Genomic DNA, 6398 nt, shown 5'->3' with positions numbered 1-6398 from the left:
AAACACCGGTAATAGCTTTGCTGTAAGCAAGGTGACTTCACCCCTTCCCCAACCTTAGGTTTGATATTGAGAAACCTGGAGATGACCACAGCCTTAAACCACTGTGTGTGAAAATGGGAAATGTCACTCAACAGGTCCTCCCCTATGTTTAACCAGAATCATCAGTCTACAGATTAGGGAACTGAGTGACTTGACCATTTTGCACGTAAGCCACAAGCATTGGTCCAAAGGAGACCAGTGAGCAACAATTCAGTTTAGTCACTGAACCCTCTAGTTTGGGAAGGAAATTGCTGGTAATCAATTGCAGCAAGCACACAGGCTCGGGGCCAGGAAGAGAAAAATCACTTTAATGGGCAAAGCAGATGTTGCTAAACTCATTGCAAAAGTGAGATGGGCATGGAGCCAGACCTTGCATGAGAGATGCTGATCTGGTCTCCTGAATGAAGAAAAGAGAGACGCTTCAAAAGGAGGGTCCTACGAGGGAAACCAGAGGTCTGTGTCCACATTAGATTGAATAAAAAGAAAATATGTCGAGTTGTTCAAGTGTCCAGTCCACCACAGTACTTAGAGCTGTTAACATCTCATAAGGATTTTCTTCTCAGGAAAAAATGAATCCAGAAAACCAGCTAAAAAGGGTCTGTTCTAAGGAGAGTACATGATGTAGTGGATAGAACATGGACTTTGTCATCATACCTGGTTCTTTCACCAAGAACTTGTATGCACTTGGACCAAGGTCTTGATCTCTCTCAATTTCATCAGCTGTGAAATGAGGACAGTCTCGTTTTACCCTGTGAGAGGAGTTGCAAGGATTAGTGATAATGTCTATAAAGTACAGTAGAGAAATGTACTTAAGCAGTAATGTGTTTTTAGAGCCATGACAAAACTAGAGCCACCAGGACACAGGGAGAATTTGCTAATGCCAGGTGGGGGGTTGAGGATGCATGCAGGGGTATGGATTTCTGGTCCAACACGCAGAGCTTTGCCACTGGCTCTCAGTGATAGTTTCCTTCATAGGCAATATGTTTCCTTGCATGTTTCTAGGGATAAAGTATCTGTCGAGCACAAAAATGGATCGCCCAATAAGCAAGGTATTGAAAAACAGGTGAAATTGTGCACTACAGATTAGTAAATACACACAATTAATATGCCCATGCATTTCACGCTTACTGGTTAATCTGCCCCTGGTCAAGCATATGTGAGTCCAAAGAATACAATATTAAGGTCCAAAGAGGGTCATTGTGTGCACTAAGAGGATTTTCATGAAGTAACTTTGAATGCAAGCCCCCTAAAAAGGAGTTTATTCTGATTCCCCAAATCAGAAATGTTCTTTACTTATCTCATTCCTACTCGTTCTTCTAGGGCTAACTAGAGTCTTGTCTCCTCCAAGAATCATCCCAGATTCCTCTAGACTGCACTGTGTCTACTTACCAGACATTCCCCAGGTTTATATCAGCTGCCTTAAATCCTTCTGGAACAAGACAGGCTCTACACTAAACCCATTCATTAAAAACTTTACATGGTACTTGCTTAATTCTTTGGCCTGTAATTCATTGCTCTTTACCTGAATCATGTGGGTCTCCCCTAAATATTTTGTAACTTCCTGAAGTTCAGATATTGATCATGAACTAATTCAAAACTCCAAACCAGGAGACAAAAAGATCAGAGGGCTTTGTTACATGACTAGCTATGTGAACTTGAGCCAAGTTACTTACACTTTCTAAGCCTTAGTTCCCTCATCTGTAAACTGGAGATAATGACAGTGCCTGCCTCCTAAGACTTGTGTGAGGATTACATGAGATCAATCATATAAAGTGCTCAGTACCACCATGTTAGCTGAGTAGCAACAGTCACTCTTCTAGAAGTTTCATCTCCCAGAGGGGCTAGCTCATGTCTAAGCATTTAGAATGTCAAATTGCATTAACACCCCTTGAGATTTCCAAGCCTCAGGCTATTTCCATAGAGTGGCCATTCTCCAGAAAACTTCCTTTATGGAGCTAGATGCTATGTTTGCAAGCTGCCATCAGCTTTAGAATGTTCCTGATAAGTAAGCAAAGCTGTGAGAGAGTTGGCGGTGAGTTTCTGGGGGCTGGTGAGAGGCGGATGTTTACCAAAGCGCAAAGGCCAGGTCCTGAGCAGAGAACATTTTGGCCCTGATAGATCCCGGAGAAGGCATTTTTGCCAAGCACAGACTCCATTCTCGGGTCCTGAAGTCAGCATTACAAACTAAACAAACCTTCCCGGGTTCACATTTGTTTACTTTTGGCAAAATGCAACTTCCTGTTAGAAAGGAAAGGGGCAGTAAAGCTTTCTATAGCCTTCTTGGACATAAAGTCTCTCCTTGAAACAATTGATTTGCTAAGCATAAATGAATCCAACAGACACAATGGGGCTCTCCCTTCCCCACAAAATGTTCACATTTTAATCGAGAAAATGCTCAACAAAACCAAAACAAATATGTTTTCAACGGTCAGCCCATGAGGATTGTTTAGGCCATTTCTTCTCCTGAGGGCAAGAAAAACATACATCAGGAGGGAGCCAAGTTACATGTGCTGTGTCAGAGAAGTCACTTCGACACACTTGAAGGTTGAGATTTCAGTGACACAGAAAGTCAGAAAGTTAAAGTTCCCACAGCCCCTCAAACCACATTCCCCCACAAAAATGCAAAATAACTGGGTCTTTCATTTTATGACTATGTTCCCCAGCCATGCCCTTCAGGGCCCTGAAAATCTCTTGGATGGCCTTATGCCCTGCACCCAGGTTTGAAAACCGACTGACCACTCCACAGTCCCCAACCCCTCCCTCCCACAACACACACATAAATCCACCATAAGCATTTTATATTGATCCTAGATAATTTACTCTGTGAGCATGTATGGGGTGAAAGAGGCAGGATGGGAAAGAAGCTGCTGTTATTAGTATTATTTTTTTTTTTTTTTTGCCATCTAGCAAAGCTAGCATAAAATGTAGAACTTAGAGTTTACTTGTAAGCCAAGAGGTCTCTTAAAATCTTGAATCTTTATGTCATAAAATATCACATTTGTAAACGACCTTACACATTATCTGGTCAGCCTCTCCTCATCCATCCATACACACACATTTATTCATAAATAACATAATGGAATGGAGCCCTGGTGGTGTAATGGTTAAATGCTCAGCTGCTAACCAAAGGATCAGTGGTTCAAACCCACAAGCTGCTCCATGGGAGAAAGATGTGGCAGTCTGCTTCTGTAAAGATTACAGCCTTGGAAACCCTATGGGGCAGTTCTACTCTGTCCTACAGTCACTATGAGTCGGAATCAACTCAATGGCAATGAGTTTTTTGGTTTTTTTTGGAATATAGAGGAGGAGTACAGTAGTCTAGAGAAGTTTACTCCCTAGATTGTAAACTTCTTGCTTCTTAGGGTGAGAACTATTTTGCTTATCCTTTCATTCTGTAATACAGTACCATGAACACAGTAAGGATTCTGCAGGAAAGGGTTGAATAAACAAGTTAAAGAGACGCCGTATGTTGCAAAGTTCGGATTAGCACACAGAACTCCTGACACTCAGTCCTGAGTGCTCCATACAGTCTTACCTCTTGTGTCTCCATTAGCTTATAAGCTCCTTGAGGGCCAAAGAGGCAAATTATAGTTCTTTTTAACCATCATACCCTAGGCATTGAACAATCCAAGCATTCAATAAAAACATTTTGAATGAGTAAAGGAATTAATGGATGAGTGAGTAAATGAAAACAATTACATAAATAAGATAACTAAATATCTTTCTTGAGTGATTTTCATATTATCCTGTTTAAAAGGGGGAATAAAGAGGAAATTCTTTTTATCTCTAGAATTCTGGATTTAAAGAGAAGTCGATCTGTGCATATTTCATACACTCCTTTGGCCCTTTGGACAATTATAAAATGAGAGAGGCAACTATGCCAGGCAATACCCTCCCCACAGTGCTGTCAGTTCTCTTTCTACAAACCAAAGCTAACCAAGTCCATCACCTGCTTAAACCTTTCATGAAAATGGGTCCTTCTTGGCCCATGGTTCCTGTTGCTGGCTCTAACCTACATTCCATTTTACCTGCAGCCTCCCTACCAAGTAAACATCCCCCAGTTTTGGGACTTGGAGGGATCATTCACGACTTCATGCTCAGAGGCCTGTCTGGAATATCCTTCACTATCACAATGATTACCACAACCATCACTACAGCCACCATCACCACTATTACCATCATGACTATCACTACCACCACCCATCACCACCAGCACCATCACCACCCGCTCCACCACGTAACCACAACCGTCACCACAGCTACCATCACCACTACTACCATCAATCATCGTCACTACAACCACCCATCACCACCACCATCACCGTGCCTTCCACCACCATAACGACAACCATCACCACAGCTACCATCACCACTACTACCATCATCGTCACTACAACCACCCATCACCACCATAACCACCCCATTACCACCACTATCACCACCTCCACACCACCATCACCATTACCACACCTCCTATCACCCCACTTAAACTTGAAAAAGAAAAAATTCTTCTTCCTGCTTAAGAGCCAGCTCAAATGGAACTTTCCAAATCCCTCCAGATTTGGTGTTCCAGCCCCTCTCTGAGTTCCAACAGTCACTTGTTCCCAACTATGTAACTGCATCTAGCACCTTGCATTATTTCATTGCAGATCCTTTCCAGTAGCTCATATCTTCTGTTGAACCCCAAATCCCTGGCTGAAAGGAAATCTTTAGGGAGCATCTGACCACAGATCTCAGAGCAATGAGGGTTAAAAAGAAGGAAATGTGTGAGAAACAGTGGCACAGAGTGCAGGGTAGAGATGCTTCTCCCCAGGCTAAGGCCAGGCAATTTTAACAGCTACTAATCTTACCCCTCAGCAAAGCTGTAATATGGCTGCTTGTATAGCCTGCCTCTTTCATCTTTCTAGGTTACTCACCTTCATTCAAATAGTTATTGAACAAATTCACAGAGCACTTGCCCAGTACAAAGATCACAGACTCATTGGGGAGCTAAACAACTATCCAAGCCACTTTCACGCAAGACTAGAATTGTGAAGGGTATATGGGAAAGGTGTTCTGGGGTCATAGAAGGCTCCCAGAGGAAACGAGGTTTAGGCTGAGGTCTGAAAGCTGGGTAAGGAGAGCCAGGTAAGGAGAGAAGAGAGGAACACTCCATGATGTGGAAACAGATCTTTTTGGGTTTTGAACACACCAACTTGTTCCCACCCACCCTTTGCACTTTCAGTTCCCTATTCTTGGAATGCTTCGTTCCCAGATCTTACGTGGATGACTTCTCGTCATTCAGATCTCAGCTCAGATGTCACCTCCACAGAGAAACCTTCCATAACTAGCCAATCTGAAGGAGCCCAAGCATTCTTTCACATAGTGTTTCTTAAATATGACATGCATAAGAATAACAGAAGATCTTGTTAAAATGCAGGTTCTAATTCAGTAGGTCTGGGGTGTCTCACAGGTAGTACGATCCTGATTTAAAAGAAAAAAAAAAAAAACTCTGCCGTTGAGTTGATTCTGACTCATAGCCACCCTGATAGAGGTGGTTATATGACCCTGTCATTCAAAGAAGAGTCTGGAATGGAAATAGAAATATGGCTTTGAGTAGGTCTAGCTGTAGCATATTATCATGTCTGATTTTCTTCATAGTTCTTATCACTATATAAAATTATCTTGTTCATTAATTTTTTCTAGTTATTGTTCTCACATACACACCACCCGCCTTCACTGGAATTCCATGAAAGCAGGGATATTTTTTGCATGACTGTATCCCTAGGGCTTAGCATATAGCAATTGCATATCAAATATAAATGAATGGATGAATTAACTAATTAATGACCAGGAGTTTAGCCTTCTACCCCAAGGATATCCTTCTCTCCCACAACCTAGGCCTCCATGAGAATCCATCAACACTTCATGCCAAAGACCACTGTAGGAAATTTCTAGAATCCAGCTATGCCTTGACTGTGAATTAACACGTAGCCAGAGTTTCACAGTGCCTTCCTCTTTATTGCACCCCAGCAGTCATCATGAGCTCATCCCAGCCCTGAGAACACTCCGTGCTTTCCTGCTCAGCTTCCCATACAAGCCCTGGGTGTTTCTGTCAGTCACCCTCTCCACCAAAGCCCTGACTCACCTGAACCTTGTTCAATGGATTTCTTAGATTCAGCACCATCTTTTTCTTAATCTTTCTGACTTTTGGTGGGTCCTATGACCTACAGCTGATTCATGCTCTTAAAATCATCCTTAAAAGGCTTCCCCTTGGCCAGACAATGTATCTCATTCTGCTGCTCAATGAGCCCTTTCAACCTGGAATTTAGCACACTTTCCAATTGTCCATTTTTTCAAGTTTTCTTTTCCTGAACATC

The sequence above is a fragment of the Trichechus manatus genome, unplaced genomic scaffold (genome assembly GCF_000243295.1).
Source record: "Trichechus manatus latirostris isolate Lorelei unplaced genomic scaffold, TriManLat1.0 scaffold00007, whole genome shotgun sequence".
Lineage (NCBI taxonomy): Eukaryota > Metazoa > Chordata > Mammalia > Sirenia > Trichechidae > Trichechus > Trichechus manatus.
Note: the sequence above shows the minus strand (reverse complement) of the source record.